This window comes from Syzygium oleosum, unplaced genomic scaffold (genome assembly GCF_021117445.2).
Source record: "Syzygium oleosum isolate NSW1041296 unplaced genomic scaffold, Sole_v2.1 Sole_v2.27, whole genome shotgun sequence".
NCBI lineage: Eukaryota > Viridiplantae > Streptophyta > Magnoliopsida > Myrtales > Myrtaceae > Syzygium > Syzygium oleosum.
Window position 1 is genome coordinate 2,810,584 of NW_026607511.1, and position 23,394 is coordinate 2,833,977.

Consider the following 23,394-nt stretch of genomic DNA (forward strand, 5'->3'; position numbering starts at 1 on the left):
GTTAATTGAATTTGAGGCAATAATTTATAGTAGATTAAACTACTAAGCTAATAGGTGGAAATGTAGTTAATTGCCTAACTAGCTTTGGTGATAACATTTAATAGGAGATCCTTTTGGTTTACTCTTTACATCAAGTGTAAAGAGTCCAAAGATAAAAATCGTGCAATTGCAAATTGACGGGAGTAATTAAAGGTGAAAAGGCTTTGTTATTTTATTTTATTTTTTTTATCAATGAAAACGATTTTACAAGCCATAGTAGACAAATTCACTTTTACGGACGAGTCCCATATCCAACGCCAATTGTTGGATTTAAAGCAAAAAATTTCCTCCTATGGAATTGGTTATTGATAGTAATTTACTCTGTCCCGTATCCAATTAAGGAAAGCATAAACTTATTTTGTGCGACAAAAATTGCTGCGAGTAGAGCCTTTCAGTGGACCATACAAGATTACATTTTTATAATTGCGTGATTATCATCGAAGCTTATGGTGGAGCCCAAGGCTAATGCAATAATTTAGCTAACCAGTCAAAAACAGAGTCGTGGAAATTTAAGTTGTGGGTGCCACAACGTAGTGTGTCGCCACTTCAACCCCGACATTTTCTTCCTCCTATGCTTTGAGCTTCCATGTAGAGAGCTCGCTTTCGAAGACAACAGAGGAACTAGATTGGGAAAATTCGGATAGAGGCTTTGAGGCTTTTTAACTTTCAAAGCATGTACAGGAAAGCAAATGACAAAAACTGAGAAGAAAGCGAGCGGTGTGGTTCAAGGGGCTGGAGATGAAGGGCCTTTAAGACACTCATTTGACTTCATTTGCACTTACAAGATCTCCTATATATATATGCCTCTCGCTCTCCGATTAATCATACCCTACAGCCCCAATTCTTTCTTAATTGCACCAGCAAAAGGAATTTTGCCCTCTCCATCGCCAAATTGGGCAACATCTCTGGGGTTTGGGGCTTCGGAAATCACCCCTTTTAGTTTTCAAATTAATTGCTTGACCATTTTTATGAAACTCTTGTTAAATAAATAATACACGTTTCGCAGATCAGCTACTTAAGTCCGAGTCATTTGACTTATTGAATGGATGGTGGAAGTTAAACTTGTCCAAAATGAAACATGAAACTACTTTTAGTAAAATGAAGAATGAAAATTGCCAATATGGACAAAAATCAACCTTGATTACTTCATTGAAGTTGCAATGTTATCATAGAGAAACAACACAACCAACAGCAATCAATCTTATTCAATATGCCGAAATTGAGGAATGTCTCCTTTTTGTTCTCAAATATTTCTTATTGCATTTCCGACTGTCCTTCATGAATAGGATGACCACAATCAATATATTGTCCAAAATGAAACATGAGACTACTTTTAGACCATGATTGTTAGGAGGACCGCTGCTTCTTCCATGCATTTCCTTGTACCTCGTAACTTTTTATTTTACCTCAATGTATATTGTTCGGCCTTTTCTTGATGTGTTTCTAATTTCTTTTGATGAATTCTTCCTCATCTTACTCAATTTTGCAATTTCCTTGAAGATTTTCATCCATATTAGTAATTTAAATAACCGTCTCTAAGTGATGTGATAATTGCTGTACATAAGATTTTCATCCATACTTGAGGTTGAAAGTATTGTTTGCTTTGTTATGCAGAGAGAAAAGTAATGCTCCACTCGTTAACCCATTCCTGAAGAAGACTTTGGATGGGATTTTTTACTATTTTTTACTATTTTTTTATTTTTTCCTTTTGTTCAACTTAATTATCCCCCTCTCCCCTTGGCACTCATCCATATTTACATCTTGGAACTTCATCAATTCGTAATTAACCGAATCACCAATTCTGTGGGCGAATTTTGCAGGTTTCATTTCTGCGCCTAGAGACATTAGAAATCTTTGCAATGGGTAGCATCGAGATGATATGAGACAATCAAGTATATTTTCGACATCTGAAGACCCTCAATGTGTCATTTTATGATGGGTTATCACATATTTTCACAACAACAATAGCTGGAAATTTAGTGGAACTCACAAAATTGACGATAACTTATTGTAAAATGTTGACAAAAGTCATCATTGATGAGGATGGTGAAGAAGGGCGTGTGGTGTAGTCATGGCCATGGTTCGGAACCGGCGGTTCCGGTTCGTGGCCATGTGTGAACCGGAACCGGAACCGCCCCTAGCGGTTCCGGTTCGTAATTTAAAAATTTTAAAAATAAATTATAAAATAAAAAAAATAATGAATTATTCAATATAAATTATAATCAAAATGAAAATTATAGGGGTGATCGGTTCCCGATCGAAACCGGGAACCGAACCGGTAAGACCGGTCCTTTAATTTTAGAACTAGGAACCGGACCGGCAAATCATAGAACCGGGAACCGGACCATTGATCTGGTTCTAGGTGGTCCGATGGAACCCTTTGCTCTTAACTAGCAAAGGATCGTAGCCACAAAAGGCATACAACTTCACATGCTCATGGCTTGGCTTGGGTTTTATAAACAACTCCTTTGATGGTCTCTTCATTCCCATTCGATGTGGGACTCTTGGCATTTGCATGAAGACAAGCCAAGAGTCTCACATTGAAGGTGTTCAAGGCAAGCCGAGAGTCCCACATCGAATGGGAATGAAGAGACCATCAAAGGGGTTGTTTATAAAACCCAAGCCAAGCTTTGTAATTAGAGTTCAATACACTCAAGCCAAGCATTGTAATTGGAGATCAATGCACTTACAATGCTTTCAATTTGTTTTATAAAAAAAATTAAATAATGAATTTTTTTTTAAAAAATTATTCATTATTTTTTTAAAAAAAAAATTTGGAACCGGAACCGGCAGTCCGGTTCCGGTTCAAAAATTTTGGAACTGGAACCGGGCCCGTAGGCCACGGGCCGGTTCCGGTTCCGAACCGCGGACCCTGGTTTGACCGGGCCGGTTCCGAGCCAAAACCGGCCCGTGGCCATGACTAGTGTGGTGGCTTTCAAACAATTGAAGTATTTGGAGCTTGATGGGTTGACAGGGTTGAGATGTTTCAGCTCAGGTGGATCCACTTTGATGTTCCCTCTCTTGGAAGATGTCATTGTGAATGAATGTCTCAACATGAAGTTCTTCTCCGAGGGACTAATAGAGGCACCAAAGTTGGACAGAGTACAAGTAACTAAACGTGAAGTGTGGTTTTGGAAGGGAAACCTCAATATTACCATCCAAAATATGTTTGAAGATATGGTATGCATCATTTGCCAAATTTTGTGCAATTGGATTGTTTTGATCACCAACCAAGTAATTGCTTTTTGCTAACTAGGATTTTTACATTTATTAATGCATTTTCTAACAGGCTACGGTTGCTAGACTAAGAAAAATGCGGTTGTCTGAGTTCCCCAATCTTATTGGAAAATGGCGCAATGAACTTAATCCCATCAAGTCATCTTGGCGATTAGAATCATTGATGGTGGATAAATGTCCATCCTTTATTAACGCAATTCCATCCAGATTGATGCTTGTTTTACACAATATGAGCACATTGCATGTTCGTGATTGCGAGTTGTTATAAGAAATATTCAATCTTGAAGGGTTGGAGGGTGTGGAAAGGACCCAGGTGCTGCCTTCAAGGAGTATGACTTTAGACTTGGTCAATCTACCAAAGTTGAGGCAACTATGGAACAAAGATCTTCAAGAAGTGCTGCCCTATAATTTTCTAGGTAATCTGACCCTTGAAAAATGCAACAACTTGAGACATGTTTTCGCTCCATGCATGGCTTGGTTCCTTGGCAATATTGAAAGGATGGAAATAAAGAAGTGTGGTCACATGGAAGGAGTGATCGCAGAGGAAGAAGAACAGGGAAGTGTATGGGAAAGGATTACATTCTCGAGTCTTCGGTGGTTGAAGTTGGAATGCTTGCTCAATTTGACTAGTTTCCTCTTGGGGAAGAATCATACCTTGATATGCCCCCAATTAGTAGATCTGAGTATTGCCCACTGCCCCAAGATGAGAAGTCTGACTTGGCAATCTTTGACGGAGATTGACAATGGCATCCCTTCACTTTTCACTCCACAGGTTAGTCTTTCAAACAAATGCATTTTTGGCATTTGATTTGGAATATATTCTCGTAGTATTGGACAATGCGCGGAATGTGCCATGTGCGGATAAATGTACTAGATATAAATTTTCGTAATATTAATCATCAATGCTTAGCTCAAATTTAATTGAGACCCGTGCTTCATACCAAAACAAAGACAAACATAATAATTACCTCCCTGCAGTTTGTGACATCCTGAAAAAAAATTAGTTCATTTGGGATTTATGAAATACTGGATTTTATGAATGTACTCGTAGTCAGTTCTCGCCCGGAACTGATCATTCCTAGGAATGCTAACCATTAGGGAAAGGCTAATAGGGGAAATTAAATTCGCGCGATTAAAGGAAATTCGATCGTGAATGGATTTCGACCATTAAATCGCGGAAGTGATATTTTGAGCCACTGTTGGCCGATCCAAGGATAGTTAGGGGTCAGTTCGCCACTGTCCTAGTAGTGGATCGCGGGTGATTCCGTTGGACCACAAAACGACTTGACGAATGATTCTGAAATTATACCGAACGATCGTACCCCTCGGATCAAGTGATTAATCTTCGCGATTTTAATGACAACCGAGGTCGTCACGCACCGAACGGACTTGCACGTGACTCGATTCAGTATCAGTCATGAGTCGATTCTGCGAATTTCCCCAGCAAGCCGCCCGTTAGCTCGAGAAACGCTCGAGTTGCGTTTAATAAAATTTAATTATTGAAATTTTGCCCAAATTGGACACCGGAAAATTAGGAAGTCACGACGGATCGTTAGGACGACGTTGCACGTGACACATGCGAATTTTTGGTGCGCTCAAATCCTTCGGAAAAATTCGATTTGGACAAGAAACGGAGAAAGTGACCAAAATACCCCTAGGATTTATTAAAGGACAAGCTTTAAGGGTAAATGGCATTTTGGTAATTTTGCCCTCAAATTTTGATTGGACAATTTTACCCTTGGATATTTTGGAAATTACAAGTATACCCTTGGATATTTTTGTGCAAGAATCGATCTCGGCCGTTGGATCAAGATAAGATCGAATCGGGACCCTCGGATTAAAAATATGAGAAAAGGGTAATATAGTCATTTTCCCCTTGGGTCAATGCTCACTATTTGAGTCAAGAATGTCTTCTCTCTCTCCATTCTCTTCTTCATCTTCACCAATCAGCCCCCCCTTTTGCCGTGAAATCCTTCCCCCTCCTCCGTGAGCTCCTTGCCGTCCACCGGGAAGCCCACCGCCGGCGCCGCCGCTCGCCACCACCGTCCGGGCCGCCCTCAAGCCGTCGTACCAGCCCTCAAGCCACCACCACCAACCGCCGTCTCTCTCTTTCTCTCCCTCTCTCTCACGTGAGGCAAGACCCGCGGCCAAGTAAGCCGCACCGTCGCCATCCAAGCCGATCGCCGCCACCTGGCAGCCTTACATCGTCGCCGCCGTTCCCGATTAAGGGCCGCCGCTTTCCGTTCTAGCCGCGATAGTCTAGAACGCGGGTAAGTCGTGCTCTAAACCCAATTTAGGACTTCGGGTATCGACGGGCGATTTTGGGCGAAATCTGTATAAAGTTAGGTGCGGAATTATATGAATTGGTAGTGGAAATTTTATGGCGGGCCTTGGGATTTAATTTGGGCATTAATTATTGGAAATTAGAAAATAACAATGGCTGTGATCTACTGTTCATGGGGCCGTGATGGGCCGATCGGGACGCAAGTTGGATTTTTTAGAACCAAGAAACTATGGTGAAAAAGTCTCGTGAAGGACCGAAATCGATTTGACGTCGTTTGGTGGAAGAAAAATAATGATTTCGGTATTAATGGACTAGTGTTCGGCAAATTTTGGGGTTTGTTTCATGGACGAATTTATCGAGTTCACCTTGGGTGAAATTATGGCTGGAATTATGATGGTTTGGGGGTTATTTAGAGAGTAAATAAGGGCTGCCTACGAGAAGTATACATGCTGGAATTTGTGGTTCGGAATAATGTGCTTATGGCTTGATTTGTGGTGTATATGTGTCGGATTGTTGTGTGATATCGTGGCTGAATTGTGAGGGTCCTTGTGACTGAAATTACTCGCGAATGTGATTGTTATATGTGTGTTTATAAGTTGCGAATTACTGTTCACAAGCTGTGATTTACTGTTCACGGGGCTGTGATGATTTGTTCGGGACACAAGTTGGATTTTTAGAACCGGCATTTAATGGCGAGAAAGTGTCGTGAAGGATCGGAATTGATCCGACGCCATCTTGTTAGAGAAAATTGGCAATTTACGTGTTTTAGGCGTGTTTGAAATTATTCTGGATGGAGTTGATTTAATTGGGTGCTTAGTTGTGTAATTATATAATAGAATTATGCATGTTTGGTGCATGCGTGGGCCGGATTGAATTAATTGTTGACAGTGGCCATGTGAATTGCTGAGTGAGCGTGTTTTATGTGTGAAGTGATGCGTGCACGGGCCACGTGTGATGGGCCAGTTGCGTGTAGTAAATGCATGTAGAGCATGTGCATGAGTAAAAAGGAATCGTGGTGTGGCAAGTGATTGTGGGAAAGTATGTGAAAGGGGTGAAAGTGTAACAGCCCGAATTTCGATGTAATTTCCGGGATCAATGAAACTGATATTATTTCGCATTTCATTTTAGTAAGTCTCACCCAGAGCTGATCACTCTCGGGATACTAACCAATAGGGTATGGCTAACTAGTAGATGGTACGTGGACCGGGGACCCTGTCGCGAAAGGGATACCGATCACGAGAGACGCTGAGGAAATATTTTGGGCCAACGTGGGCCGATCTTAGGAAAGGTAACGGATTTGGTTTGGCCAAGGCCAACGATGTACGATTGGGACGCAGGTGATTCTGCAAGACCAAAAGTGCACGTGGTCAACCAGTCCGGAACTTGAACCTAATGATTGTGACCTCGGGAACTAATGATAATTTCTCATTCTCTCAATGATCGAGACCATCACGATACGAATAGCCCTAGGTCGATACGCGTAACCTCTAAACAGCCGCCCGTTAGTGAGAGACTCTGAAATTGAAAGTTTAGCGAGTTTTGTTCACGGAATTGGGCCCGGATTTCGGTATCGATTTTCAAAGGCTTAAGAGACTATTTTTAGGAATCTGACGTCATATTACGCTGGCCACTCACATGTGGAGTTAGTACGAGTAAAAATTGGAATTTCGGTCCGGGGGGTGAAAAATTACGATTTTGCCCCCGGGATGCCAGAGTCGCTTTTCGAGGCCAAATGAGGTTATTTTTCGTGGCCGATGCCATTTTTGGGTGGCCACGCATACCAGGAGTCGTTTTGGCCAAAAATTGGAATTTCGACGAAAATTAGAAAAATAATATTATTTTATTCCCGAAATTTTGACGTGGATTTTCGAGGGCTTGCGCGATGAATTTTGCGATTCCGACGCCATATCATGTTGGCCACGCATATATGGAACGCGTATGTGCGAAAATTGGAATTTCGGTTCGGGATTGGAAAATTACGAAAATGCCCCTAGGCCATTTTTGATTAATTCCGAAAATTGGATTTAATTTTGGGATTAACCAAGGTGAGTTAAGGTTAAACCAGGTCTGGTCAACCATGGTTAGGGGCAAAAGACCATTTCACCCCTAAATTATTGGATTAGGGCAAATCCTAGCCTTTGGATCAAGGGCAAAATTGTCCATTGGCTTGATTTTTGACACATGGCACCCTAGGCCCTAGTTTTTGACTAAGATAAGCATTTTTTTCTCTCTCCTCTCTCACTCCCACGACCAGACCAGCCTTCAGAAAAATTTTCTCTCCATTTTCCCCTCACTTTCTCTCATTTTCTCTCATATTTTCTCTCTCATTTTCTCTCTCGCCGGAGCTTCGCCGGAGCACGCCGCCGACCGCCGTGCCTCGCCGTCGACCCCCTTGGTCCCCCGCTTCACTCGGCCTTGGTTCCGTCCATTTCTCTCTCCTTTTTCTCTCTCTTTTTCTCTCTTTTTCTCATTTTCCATTCTCGTGAACAGCATCGCGGAGCTTCGCCGGAGCTCCGATCGCTGCTCGTCGACACCGGCGATCGCATGTCCATACGTCGCCGTTCGGCCCGGTCCGTACAGCGACCGTACAGTTACTGTTCACGTCCCCGTACGGTCACTGTTCATCCAGACCCGTATGGCCGTCGCCGCCGTGACCGGCGCCTCGCCGGCCACCGTTCCCAGCCGTCCGTACAGTGTGTCCGTACGGTTGGTACTGTTCACGCGTCCGTACGGAATCACTGTTCCCCCGTCCGTGCACCGCGCCGCCGTCCCGCCGGGAATTCCGCCGCCGGTTTCACTGTTCATCAGTGATTGGCCGCCATTCCCCGTCGTCGTGACCCTTGTTTTGGTGAGTAAAATTCCTAAACCCGGATTAGGACTGATGTTGCGTTTTTCTGGACTGGTTTGGGTGTTATCGGTGCATTTTGGACTGGCTTAGATAATAGCAGTGTGTAATTGAGACTGGGTTGAGGACCGATTAGTAGAATTTATTATCGGAAAAATTTAGTGGATTAATGAAAATCGTTGGGGAGGATAATAGGGTTTAATGACCAATTTAGGAGTTCATCGGTGAAATTGCCGGGTATGCCCGGGTTGTCTGAATTATATTGGTGCTCGTGGTTCATTGCATTGCATAACATGAACACGCATTGAGTATGCCAAGAGTGAGGCATGTGATGAAAATTGTGCGAGAATGCGTGTCGCCATGAGCATGTGATCACCTAAAATACCCCAGCGTTATACGCGGGTTCGAATAATAATGAGCCGTGTGATCACCTAAGGACCTTCGGGTCGATACCGTCCTCATGCACTTTGAAGCGGGACGATGCCCGGTACGTCCGGAAGGCGACCATCCTCATGCACTTTGAAGCAGTGCTCGTTCGCAAGGAGAAATGTGTTGCGCCTCATGCACTTTGAAGCGAGGCTAGAGACACCTGGGCCGGATCGGATGTCGCGCCTCATGCACTTTGAAGCGAGGCTAGACGCACCGGGCCGTGAAAAATTGATGACTCGAGTCGTAATAATAATTAATTGGGCAAGTGTGCCGGTGTGGGCGTGGGCCAAAGAAATGTGCATGACATGTCAATGACATTTGCATGCATAAACATGCATTGAATGGCATGCGAGTGTGTGAGACTCGGTGTATGAGCATGTGATTGGCGTACGTGTGATAATGTGTGCCACGTATGTCCCGTGATTATTACATATTGAAATATCTAACCCGCAGGTCGAGAATTGTATGATTATGGTTGTGTTTATGATTTTAAATGTTTGTTTTCGGTCAGGAGATTGCATGCTAGCCTAGCCTAGGTTTAGGGGTTGAACTCATTGAGATTCGTCTCACGGTTGTGTAAACCGAAACATTTTCAGACCCCCAGCCGTAGGATGCCGAGGAAAGCGCCTCTTTTTGGTATACCGCAATTCATCCGGCGGTCATCTAGTGTGCACCCTTGTGGGGACGGACTGCAGGCCATGGTCGAGGAAGCCGAGGAGCCGAAGTGTTTTTCATTGACCCCTTTTGACCGAGTGGCCGCCGACGTGTGTTTCCTCGCTTGTTGTCTAAATGAATTATGTAAAAAGTTTTCTTTGGTACTACTAGTATACATACTTTCAGAGGTGTTGTTTGCTGATTGTGCTACCTTGGCCTCATGTATTTTATTGTCAGGGTGTATATATATATTTATATACGTGCTTCCGCTTGTGCATGATCTCTGTTTGGGGTTTGGGTCGGCGACGCTTCCTGGGACGTCGCACTGCAATCGATCAAGGTAGGGATGTTAGCGCTTCGTAGGGTACGGGGCGTGACATCCCCGTATGAATTGGTATCAGAGCAAGGTCAGCTCGGTCCAATTAGGTCGAAGCCTGGAGTGATAAGGGGCGATGAGACCCTGGGTAGCCAGTAGGGTGACCTCGTGTGCTACATGCATCTCCTGACAGCTTGTGATTGTTTTTGAATTGTGATTGTGTGACCCGTAAGTGCAGGTGCGGCAGGATTCGAGGTGAGTACGCGAATCCCTTGGGTGATGTGTTGGATAATTGTTAGACCGCGTGCTGATTGCTTGATTGTTGTTTAATACCTGCCTAGAACTTAGATTGGGATAGATTGGTTTAAGTCTTTAATTCCTTCGTGGAATTATAGCAGGTAGTCGTAGAATCGAGTAGCCAAGATGAGTAGCGAGGGGAGAGGTATAGGAAGAATTCCCAGAAGGGGTGCAGGAAGAGGAATCCGAGGTAGAGGTCGTGCTCGAGTAGGAGCAGTAGACAATCTGGGAGTTAATATGGGAGCTGCAGTAGACCCCCGAGTTGATGTTAGACCCGTGGAAGATCCACGTATGGAAGGAGTTCTGCGAGTATTAGAAAGGATTGGGAACGTCTGGATAGGCGGACTCAAGGGCGAGATAATGTAGCGGCGCTCATGTAGATGAGAATCAAGCTAACGCCGGACAGTGCTCGGCCATGGGTGAGTGAGATGCCCGATTAGTAGAATGGTTTATGAAATTGAAGCCGCCTAAATTTCATGGTCGTGGTGACCCCGAGGCCGCGCCAAGATGGATTGAGGAACCGGAGAAAACCTTCAAAGTTCCGGGTGCACCGATGAGGAGAAGGTGACATTGGCGGTTTACCAGTTTCAAGAGGGTGCTAATGATTGGTGGAATGCCGTGGAGAATAGAGTGTTTCCAGTAGGAACGGCCCCGACTTGGGCTGCGTTTGTAGAAAATTTCTATGAAAAATATTTCTCGGAGAATGCGCAAGAAAAGAAGTTGATGGAATTTATGCGCTTGCGCCAGGGACAAACGACTGTGGATCAATATGAGGCCGAATTTGCAAGATTGGCTAAGTTTGCACCGACTATGGTGGAGAATCCGAGGGATAGGGTGCGAAGATTCCGAGATGGACTGAAGCCGGATCTTCGGAGCCTGATTTTGTCCCATGACATCAAAGATTATGGGGAGATGTATAGACGGGCGCAGATCATGGAACGAGATCAGCAGGAAAGGGCAGCCGCTTCAGGATCGCGGTTTGCTCAAAATCGAGATAATCGCCGTTTGGGAAAGAGGCCTATGACTCGGAAATAGGCGATTTGTTCCACCAGCCAGACGGAATATCGGAAAACCGAATCCCCGGTTGGGTAGATATGGGGCGTGTTTTAAGTGCGGGAGTATGGGACATCGGATCCGCGATTGCCCACGGATGCAACCATCGGGACCGCCCGAGTGCCGCCACCACGAGCGGGAAATCAAGCCGGACCTCCCCCACCGGCTAATCAGGGACGACCGCCAGCTCAAGGAAGAATTTATGCAATGGCGCGCAAGGAAGCTGAGAATGCGCCGGGCGTGGTCACAGGTACGATTTCTTTGTGTGATCATGCCGCGTATGCATTGTTTGATCCGGGGGCAACCCATTCGTTCGTTTCAGAGCAATTTATTGAGTTGGTTGGTATGAAACCAGTGCTGCTTGAGCATGTGCTTTGCGTGTCGACACCTATGAATGATAGGTTGCTAGTTTCTTTTGGATGTCCTAACTGTAAGATAATTATTGGAGGTAAAGAAGAAAACATCGACTTGGCAGTAATAGCCATGTTCGATTTTGATGTGATTATTGGAATGCATTGGTTAGTCCGACAGAAAGCTGTAGTGGATTGCAGCGATAGGACGATCCAATTTAATCCGGATGGACGCCCTAGTTTTGTATTTCAGGGAAATCGAGGAGGAACCTCGATCCCTTGGATTTCCTCGCTCGAGGTAAGTAAGCTGTTGGACGAAGGGTGTGAAGGATATTTGGTGAATGTTGTGGATCCAACAGTTGTTGAACCTAAGTTGGAAGATATACCCGTAGTAAGCAATTTTCCTGATGTATTTCCTGAGGAATTGCCGGGTTTACCGCCTGAGCGAGAGGTGGAGTTTGTGATTGAATTGGCGCCAGGAACAGAGCCGATTTCGAAAGCGCCATATAGGATGTCCTTATCAGAATTGAAAGAATTAAAGGTCCAGATACAGGAATTACTGGATAAAGGTTTTATTCGCCCTAGTGCGTCCCCATGGGGAGCGCCAGTCCTGTTTGTCAAAAAGAAAGATGGAACTCTAAGATTGTGTATAGATTATCGGCAGTTGAATCAAGTGACAGTGAAGAATAAGTACCCACTGCCGAGAATTGATGACCTGTTTGATCAGCTGCAAGGAGCCTCAGTGTTTTCCAAGATAGATTTGAGGACCGGGTACCATCAGCTAAGGATCAGAAATGAGGACATTCCCAAGACTGCTTTCAGGACTCGGTATGGGCATTATGAATTTACGGTTATGCCCTTTGGATTAACGAATGCCCCACCGCTTTCATGGATTTGATGAATCGTGTGTTCAAGGAATTCCCTGGATCGGTTTGTGATAGTTTTCATTGACGATATACTAGTGTACTCCAAGAGCCTTGAGGAACATGAGATACACTTGGCTGAAGTGCTACGAACTTTGAGAGAGCATGCATTATATGCTAAGTTAAGCAAGTGTGAGTTTTGGCTCAACAGAGTAGGATTCCTTGGACATATCGTTTCTGGGGATGGGATTTCGGTGGATCCAGCTAAGATTGAAGCGGTTACCAAGTGGCCTAGACCGACGTCAGTAACGGAGATTCGAAGTTTTCTCGGATTGGCTGGTTATTACAGGCGATTCGTAGAAGGATTTTCGTCAATAGCCATGCCAATGACAAGATTGCTTAAGAAGGAGGTGAGGTTTGAGTGGGATGACAAGTGTGAAAGGAGCTTTCAGGAACTGAAACACCGGTTGACAACTGCTCCTGTATTGACCATTCCGTCGGGCCCAGGAGGATTTGAGATTTATAGCGATGCTTCGCTAAGAGGATTGGGTTGTGTGCTGATGCAGCATGGAAAAGTGGTAGCATATGCGTCGCGTCAGTTGAGACCACACGAGATGAATTACCCGACGCATGACTTGGAATTAGCTGCTATAGTGTTTGCACTTAAGATTTGGAGGCACTACTTATGTGGGGAGAAGTTCCAGATTTATACGGATCATCAAAGCCTCAAGTACCTCTTTTCGCAGAAAGAGTTGAACATGAGGCAGCGCCGATGGATGGAGCTTCTAAAGGATTATGATTGCGACATCCTGTATCATCCTGGGAAAGCCAATCGAGTGGCAGATGCTCTGAGTCGAAAGTCTAGTTTGGCGCATCTAATGGTCAAGGAATGGACCTTATTGGAAAGACTCAGGGATTCAGAGTTTAAGTTGGAGATGAGTCACGTATCGAATTTACTAGCCGCCTTAAGGATTGAGCCAGAGATTCAGATCAAGATTAAGGAACTACAGTCTACGGACCCAGAAATCCAAAAGATTATTGAGATGGATGCAGCTAAGAGGAAACCGGACTTTCAAGTGTCCGAGGATGGAGTTCTGAAGTTTAGAGGGCGACTCTGTGTACCAGATGATGTGAAACTTAAGGAAGAAATCTTGTCGGAAGCTCATAGGAGCAATTACAGTATCCACCCGGGAAGTACAAAGATGTATCAGAATTTAAGACAACACTACTGGTGGAATGGAATGAAGGTGGATGTGGCCAGGCACGTAGCTAAGTGTTTGACGTGCCAACAAGTGAAGGCACAGCATTGTAAGCCTGGAGGACTATTGAGACCGTTAGAAATCCCAGAGTGGAAATGGGAACATATTACAATGGATTTCGTGTCGGGACTGCCGAGAAGCCAGAGAGGACATGATTCAATTTGGGTGATAGTGGATAGACTGACTAAATCAGCGCACTTTCTGGCTGTGCGAAAGGACTTTGAGTTGGAAAGATATGCAGACTTGTATGTGAGGCAGATCGTGAGGCTGCATGGAATACCAGTAACGATCACTTCGGATCGTGATCCGAGATTTACGGCTAACTTTTGGAAAAGTTTACAAACGGCCTTAGGAACGAAGTTACAGTTCAGTACGGCCTACCATCCGCAAACAGATGGCCAGTCTGAAAGGACCATTCAAACCCTGGAGGATATGCTGAGAGCTTGTGTGATAGATTTCCAAGGCAAATGGGAGGAACAGTTACACTTGGTGGAGTTTGCCTATAACAATAGCTATCAGCAGAGCATTCAGATGGCACCGTTTGAAGCTTTATATGGTAGGGCGTGCGGGACGCCGTATGTTGGGATGAAGTGGGTGAACGGAGTATCACGGGTCCGAAATTGATCCAACAAACCGTTGAGGCGTTGAGGTTATTCGAGACAGACTCAGGACAGCGCAGAGTCGTCAGAAAAGTTATGCCGACAGAAGACGACGACCCTTGGAGTTTCAAGTTGGAGATCACGTGTTCCTTAAGGTGTCGCCTATGAAGGGACTATCTAGATTCGGCAAGAAGGGAAAACTGAGTCCTAGGTATGTCGGGCCATTTGAGATTTTGGAAAAGATTGGGGAGATGGCCTATCGACTTGCCTTGCCGCCCAATTTGTCCCAAGTACACAATGTTTTCCACGTGTCGATGATAAGAAAGTATGAACCAGACCCGACCCATGTCTTGCGGTACGAGGAGATAGAAGTGGACGATAGAGTATCGTACGTGGAAAGACCAGTCAGGATCGAGGATAGAAAAGAACGGGTGCTGAGGAACAAAACGATCCCGATGGTCAAAGTTGTCTGGGAGCACCACGGAACAGAAGGTGCCACGTGGGAAAGCGAAGAAGCGATGAGACGTCAACACCCCCAGTTATTTGAGTAGATAAGGATAGATTGCAAATTTCGAGGACGAAATTTTGTAAGGGGGGAAGATTGTAACAGCCCGAATTTCGATGTAATTTCCGGGATCAATGAAACTGATATTATTTCGCATTTCATTTTAGTAAGTCTCACCCGTGAGCTGATCACTCTCGGGATACTAACCAATAGGGTATGGCTAACTAGTAGATGGTACGTGGACCGGGGACCCTGTCGCGAAAGGGATACCGATCACGAGAGACGCTGAGGAAATATTTTGGGCCAACGTGGGCCGATCTTAGGAAAGGTAACGGATTTGGTTTGGCCAAGGCCAACGATGTACGATTGGGACGCAGGTGATTCTGCAAGACCAAAAGTGCACGTGGTCAACCAGTCCGGAACTTGAACCTAATGATTGTGACCTCGGGAACTAATGATAATTTCTCATTCTCTCAATGATCGAGACCATCACGATACGAATAGCCCTAGGTCGATACGCGTAACCTCTAAACAGCCGCCCGTTAGTGAGAGACTCTGAAATTGAAAGTTTAGCGAGTTTTGTTCACGGAATTGGGCCCGGATTTCGGTATCGATTTTCAAAGGCTTAAGAGACTATTTTTAGGAATCTGACGTCATATTACGCTGGCCACTCACATGTGGAGTTAGTACGAGTAAAAATTGGAATTTCGGTCCGGGGGTGAAAAATTACGATTTTGCCCCCGGGATGCCAGAGTCGCTTTTCGAGGCCAAATGAGGTTATTTTTCGTGGCCGATGCCATTTTTGGGTGGCCACGCATACCAGGAGTCGTTTTGGCCAAAAATTGGAATTTCGACGAAAATTAGAAAAATAATATTATTTTATTCCCGAAATTTTGACGTGGATTTTCGAGGGCTTGCGCGATGAATTTTGCGATTCCGACGCCATATCATGTTGGCCACGCATATATGGAACGCGTATGTGCGAAAATTGGAATTTCGGTTCGGGATTGGAAAATTACGAAAATGCCCCTAGGCCATTTTTGATTAATTCCGAAAATTGGATTTAATTTTGGGATTAACCAAGGTGAGTTAAGGTTAAACCAGGTCTGGTCAACCATGGTTAGGGGCAAAAGACCATTTCACCCCTAAATTATTGGATTAGGGCAAATCCTAGCCTTTGGATCAAGGGCAAAATTGTCCATTGGCTTGATTTTTGACACATGGCACCCTAGGCCCTAGTTTTTGACTAAGATAAGCATTTTTTCTCTCTCCTCTCTCACTCCCACGACCAGACCAGCCTTCAGAAAAATTTTCTCTCCATTTTCCCCTCACTTTCTCTCATTTTCTCTCATATTTTCTCTCTCATTTTCTCTCTCGCCGGAGCTTCGCCGGAGCACGCCGCCGACCGCCGTGCCTCGCCGTCGACCCCCTTGGTCCCCCGCTTCAGCTCAGCCTTGGTTCCGTCCATTTCTCTCTCCTTTTTCTCTCTCTTTTTCTCTCTTTTTCTCATTTTCCATTCTCGTGAATGCATCACGGAGCTTCGCGAGACTCCGATCGCTGGTCCGTCGACACCCGGCTGATCAGCATGTCCATACGTCGCCGTTCGCCCGTCCGCATACAGCGACCGTACAGCATCGTTCACGTCCCCCGTACGGTCACTGTTCATCCAGCACCGTACGGCCGCCGCCGCCGTGACCGGCGCCTCGCCGGCCACCGTTCCCACCGTCCGTACAGTGTGTCCGTACGGGTGGTACTGTTTCACGCGTCCGTACGGAATCACTGTTCCCCCGTCCGTGCACCGCGCCGCCGTCCCGCCGGGAATTCCGCCGCCGGTTTCACTGTTCATCAGTGATTGGCCGCCATTCCCCGTCGTCGTGACCCTTGTTTTGGTGAGTAAAATTCCTAAACCCGGATTAGGACTGATGTTGCGTTTTTCTGGACTGGTTTAGGTGTTATCGGTGCATTTTGGACTGGCTTAGATAATAGCAGTGTGTAATTGAGACTGGGTTGAGGACCGATTAGTAGAATTTATTATCGGAAAAATTTAGTGGATTAATGAAAATCGTTGGGGAGGATAATAGGGTTTAATGACCAATTTAGGAGTTCATCGGTGAAATTGCCGGGTATGCCCGGGTTGTCTGAATTATATTGGTGCTCGTGGTTCATTGCATTGCATAACATGAACACGCATTGAGTATGCCAAGAGTGAGGCATGTGATGAAAATTGTGCGAGAATGCGTGTCTGCCATGAGCATGTGATCACCTAAAATACCCTGAAGCGTTATACGCTGGGTTCAGATAATAATGAGCTGTGTGATCACCTAAGGACCTTCGGGTCGATACCGTCCTCATGCACTTTGAAGCAGGACGATGCCCGGTACGTCCGGAAGGCGACCATCCTCATGCACTTTGAAGCGTGCTCTGGTTCGCAAGGAGAACAGTGTTGCGCCTCATGCACTTTGAAGCAGGCTAGAGACACTGGGCCAGATCGGATGCTGCGCCTCATGCACTTTGAAGCAGGCTAGACGCACCGGGCCGTGAAAAATTGATGACTCGAGTCGTAATAATAATTAATTGGGCAAGTGTGCCAGTGTGGGCCAGTGGGCCAAAGAAATGTGCATGACATGTCAATGACATTTGCATGCATAAACATGCATTGAATGGCATGCGAGTGTGTGAGACTCGGTGTATGAGCATGTGATTGGCGTACGTGTGATAATGTGTGCCACGTATGTCCCGTGATTATTACATATTGAAATATCTAACCTGCAGGGTCAGAGAATTGTATGATTATGGTTGTGTTATGATTTTAAATGTTTGTTTCCGGTCAGGAGATTGCATGCTAGCCTAGCCTAGGTTTAGGGGTTGAACTCACTGAGATTCGTCTCACGGTTGTGTAAACCGAAACATTTTCAGACCCCCAGCCGTAGGATGCCGAGGAAAGCGCCTCTTTTTGGTATACCGCAATTCATCCGGCGGTCATCTAGTGTGCACCCTTGTGGGGACGGACCTGCAGCCATGGTCGAGGAAGCTGAGGAGCCGAAGTGTTTTTCATTGACCCCTTTTGACTGAGTGGCTGCTGACTGTGTGTTTCCTCTGCTGTTGTCTAAATGAATTATGTAAAAAGTTTTCTTTGGTACTACTAGTATACATACTTTCAGAGGTGTTGTTTGCTGATTGTGCTACCTTGGCCTCATGTATTTTATTGTCAGGGTGTATATATATATTTATATACGTGCTTCCGCTTGTGCATGATCTCTGTTTGGGGTTTGGGTCGGCGACGCTTCCTGGGACGTCGCACTGCAATCGATCAAGGTAGGGATGTTAGCGCTTCGTAGGGTACGGGGCGTGACAGAAAGTGCGAGGTTGGGATCGGGCCGAGTACCATAAACTCGGGCAGCGATCACGTAGGTCTGTTGCATTTGGCACAGACTGAGGCTTGAAAAAGCAAGTATGAGATTCGGTCCGAGGCATGATAAGCTCAGGTGAGACCGGGATTGGACCGAGGCATCATAAGCTCGGGTTCCGATCATGTAGGCCTGTCGCATTTGGTGCGGGCTAAGTGTTGAGTCGCAGTGTACCTGAGGCGTGTACGTTTACGCGGGACACTGGCGAGTGGTGTGGGAAGTGATAAGTGGTCGCAGTGTACCTGAGGCGTGTACATTTACGCGGGACACTGGTGAGTGGTGTGGGAAGTGATAAGTGGTCGCAGTGTACCTGAGCGTGTACTTCAACGTGGGTCACTGGCGAGGAATGAGAAAGAGGAAATGAGAATGGAAGGAATAGTGAAATGAGAATTGGTACATGCGTGTGTTGCATACGGCGTGATTGTGATTGAGTACGGGTGTACGCATGTTTGAGTTTGACTATATTATTTGAGGTGCCTGCGATGTGATGACTTGATGTGTACGAATGGACGTGTGTCTGTGTGATTGTCTGGAAGTACGTGATGGCCTAGGTGGGGTTTAGGGGTGAACTTGCTGAGAAGTGTTCTCATAGTTGTTTCAACCAAACCATTTCAGAGCCCCCGCCTGAGCCATGATCATATTGAGGCCGACTCGGAGCCGTTGGGTGAACAGACAGCTGAGGAGGATTCATGTGGTGATGCTGAGGACAGTGAGTCAGAGTGGACGCCTCCGAGAGGGCGTAGGGACTAGTTCTGGAATCGAGGCAATAAATTGAGAGGGCTCCATTTTTGGATAATGCTGATCTAGGATGCTGATCCTTTTTTGTATTTTGGAAGTTAATAATTACTGGTTCGGTGTGCTTGTAATAATAAATAATATTGTAAATATTATGGTGTAAGTTTGGCAATGAGAACGAATATGTTCATTCTCCCTGATTGATTCCCCAGTTTTAATTGTCCGGGATTATTTGTTAGTATCCTCTGTGATTGTAAATCTCTGATGGTTATTTGAGGTCGGCGACATTCCTGGGACGTCGCACTTATCGACCAGGTAAGGGGTGTCGTGTGCCCGTTGAGGTTCGGGGTGTGACACAGTTGGCCTTTTTTGTTACGGATTCCATACAGGTTTCAATTGTTGCTTTCCTCTTTTATGAGGAAATGCTTGTTTTTTTCCTTATTATAATGTTTTTGCCCAAATTTTTTTTATTGTTATTTGTGAGTTAGAACGTTTCATCATAATGATTATCCACACATTTATTTAATGTTAATCATAAGTATTATCACTAATTATGCATTTACTTCTAATGTCATGTATTTGTCATAATAAGCTGTCATGTAATAATATCTATCCCCCACATTGTTTGAATGTTTCAAAAAGTCATCGTAATACTCAATTTAGAGTACTCAAAGATTTAGGAAAGTATAATAATAGTCATATGATTTTTTGGTCGTAAGAAGTTGTAATAGCATTAATTTCATTTATTTGTCGAATATAAGCTGTCATGTAATAATAGGTACACCCCACATTGTTAAAATACTTCATAAACTCATCATAGTCCTCAATTTAGATTATTAATGAATTTATGGAAGTGTGGAAATAGTCATTCAATTTTTTGGTAGTGACAAGTCGTAATTGCTTTAAATTTATTTTAACCAAATGAAAAATGTCAATACTCGCTTCTTAGGGGACGAGTCATAAGAGTCATGACACAGTTAATTTTCTCCAAACAAACATTATGTGGGAGGCGGATATCTTCCATTCAATACTTGTATGACAAACTTGTTTTTTTTCCATGGTCGCGGACTTGGGGAAGTCTGTAAATATGAATTTGGCAAATGAGGTTTTAGCTTGTCGTAGTTTCATTAATTTCATCTGAACTAAATGAAAATTCCATATGAGCTCTTAAATGAACAATTCATGCCATGTCAAATTTAGGAAATTGCAAAAGTATTCATTTGGTATTTGAGGTCGTAATTGTGTTATTTGTGTCATAACTCCATGAAAAATGTTCTACTATCTTTTTTATGCACTAGTATTAGCAAGTGGTAAGGATCGTAAGGTAATTGATTCTATCGCATTGCTTTTCATGCTTGTTGCAATGCAATATACTCGGCCTTAATCATTATTATACTGAAATGAAACCATCAATCGGCCCCTCCCTGTATGTATCATTAACAAGCTTTTTTTTTCCTCTTGAATGCTCACGATTTGTGAGGAAGTTTGGAAATTCCTTCTTTGAGGTCATAACTCAATATAATCACATTTATTGGGTCATTTTTTTCAATATGGCAGGTACAATTTCCACAGCTCGAGTCGATGGTTCTCTCTCACATGGACAATTTAAGCAAAATATGGACCTTCAATCTTCAGGAAACTTTCACTTTTAAACATTTGCGGAAAGTGGAGGTTCAAAATTGTAAGAGGCTTAAAAATTTGTTTCCCCATTGGGTGGCCAAAAGAGTAGACCAACTTGAGAAACTTCAAGTGGAGTTTTGTGTGATCGAGGAAATAGTCGCAAGTGGAGATGACACTCCACACTCCATTATCGCTGAAGTTCTTTTCCCAAAATTGACCTCTTTGGTTCTGCATGATATGCCAAGACTCAAGAGCTTATGTCCTAACTTGCCCACTCTGAACTGGTCATCCTTGCAGGAATTGCGAGTTACCCACTGCGACAAACTAAACATGTTGTCCTTTCCGACATCCATGAATAGGTCGACTCAGAGAGATGATGAACATGACCTTTTAGTCCATGAAGCACATTCTTCATTTGAGAGGGTATGATTGCAACTGCTCTTGCTCAATTTCTACTTTGTTTTATAATGCACTGTCTAATCTCATGTCCACTACATAGTCATGAAATTGCCCATCAGTTTGTCGATATCAAAAAATATTATTATCTTAAGTATACTTTTCATTTGTGGAAACTCCAAAGATATTCCATTTCCTAAAATTACAAAAATAATTACATATTGTTATTGAAAAAAAGATATTCCTAATCTAATTTAATTGAAATAATGTATTGCAGTGCTCCTTGAGGAAGTCAATAAGGACTAGACATGGGGTCCTCTCCATTGTTGACACGTCTCACCATTGAAATTTTCTTCTGTTTTATATTTTTTACAAACTCTAAAAACATAATTTTCAACAGTTTTCTTAAAAAAAAAACATTAGAACCTTAACTCACTATATTCTAATTTTTTCTTTTACCGCCCATTATATCTTATGTCTAAGTTTGCGGAGGATCTTCGTTTGCCCACCGCATCTCTAGATTTTCCTTTGGTGCTCTATGTCACATTATTTGGACCGAAAGGAACAACGCTATCTTCAGGAACAAAAGCGTTTTCATCCCTGGTATGCGTAAGCATCTCTTCAAAGTCGTGAAGGACAAAGCTATTTCAATGGGGACAGTTGAGGATACCTATAGGAACCGCATTATCCAGAGAAAGTGGGACCTTCCTCCTTCTATCTTTGATTAATGACGATTATGGCTGTTCTGGTGTCTTTTGGAGCGGATTCCGGAGTTATGGGCGTCACCTCCATCGTTCGGTTTGGTCCGGCTTCTTGTGGTGGTTATGGTTTCCCGCCGATTTTTGTGCTGCATGGCTGTTCCGGGGCCCTACTCTGCAGACTACCGGAGTTTTGGCGTCGCCCATCCATTCTGCGGCTGGATTGGTTGTCTTTGTATTCTTATTTCTATTTTCCATGTTCTTAGCCGTTCTTCGGCTTGTTGTATAGTTCCTGCTGGACCCTCTTGACCTTGTTTGGACATTACTATGTCCTAATATGGTCATGAGCTGGTTTGGGCTTAGGTTGTACTTGGTGATTTGGAAAGTTATACATATCCTTACCTTACCAAAAAAAAAAATATCTTATGTCTACCACATAGTCAAGTCAACATAGAAAATTCGAAACCCATTACCTATCAATCTTTAGACAACATAAGATATTTCTAAATGCTTAAACACATTTTTAAGTTTGGGGAACCCCCTATATTTTAGTAACATAATGAGTGCATTTTGTTGCACAAAATTCCAAAGAATGACAGGTTTTCGCTGACAACGTAAGACATTTCTATTAAAAGATGAATTCGGTGAGCTAGTTGGTTTTGAATTTAGATTCGCTCTACCAACCAAACGGTACCAACCTCTACTTAAAAATTTCTCTTCAAATTTTCAATATGGATGGTTGTAGTGGAGCATTCGATCACAATTGTATTTTGTAGCATGAGTATAAAAGCTTGAGACTTGTACGCAAGGCTCTTGAGATATAATGAATCACAAGAAGATGGTCACCTTCCATGCCAATCATCTGACTTAGGTTTACCTTTAATAACACATGATTTATTACCGAACCTTTGTTGAATTTACTTTTCTCGTTGTATTGGTAATTTGACAGGACTTTCCCAAATTAGAGAGACTTTTATTAGTCAATAAGGATATTCAGATGATACAAGATGGAAAATTTCCTAAAGACATCTTTGGCAAGCCAAAAGCACTAACATTGGCATGCTTTCATGATGAAAAGGACGCCTTTCCTCCCAGATTCCTCTTAGAGAGATTTCAGAATTTGCAAAGCCTTGAAATCTTTTGTAGTTCCTTTGAAGATATATTCCTTGACGAAGGGCTTGTTGATGAGCAAAAACATTTGGTGCTTGAAAATTTAAGAGAACTTAAATTAAGCAAGTTACGCAATCTAAAGAATGTATGGAGAGAAGACTATTTAGTGTAAAAAATTCTCCAGAGTATCAAAACTTTTGAGGTTTGGGATTGTCCTGCTTTGACAACATTACTTCCGGCCATGACATCATTCCAGAATTTGACGGAGATAGTGGTGAAGAATTCCTCTGGATTGGTACATCTGCTAACAGTTTCAACGGTCACAAATTTGGCGCATCTCACCGGGATAACTATAATAGGATGTGAAAGAATGAAAGAAGTAGTGACAAATGATGGTAGCGGAGAAGGAAGAGTGATTTCTTTTGGGAAGCTAGGATGGTTGTTACTCTGCAATCTGCCAAGCCTAAAGTGCTTCTCCTCCACCGCAAATTGCATCTTTAGGTTTCCATCCTTGTTTGAAATTGAAGTGGAAGAATGCCCGAAAATGAAGATATTTTCGAAGGGTATGGTAAGCACACCAAATCTACGTTATACAAAAATGTTCAGATACTCATGGGACGTGAAGTGGGAGGGTGATCTCAATACAGCCATACAAAAGTTATCTACATAAACAGCTAGTAAGACCCAATAAATGTCAT

General features: G+C 43.7%; 1 pseudogene; it reads left to right on the forward strand.

The window, feature by feature from the left end:
- The first annotated feature begins 1,948 nt into the window (after window positions 1-1,948).
- LOC115663788 (uncharacterized) lies at window positions 1,949-23,366 on the forward strand (annotated as a pseudogene).
- Window positions 23,367-23,394: the final 28 nt, after the last annotated feature.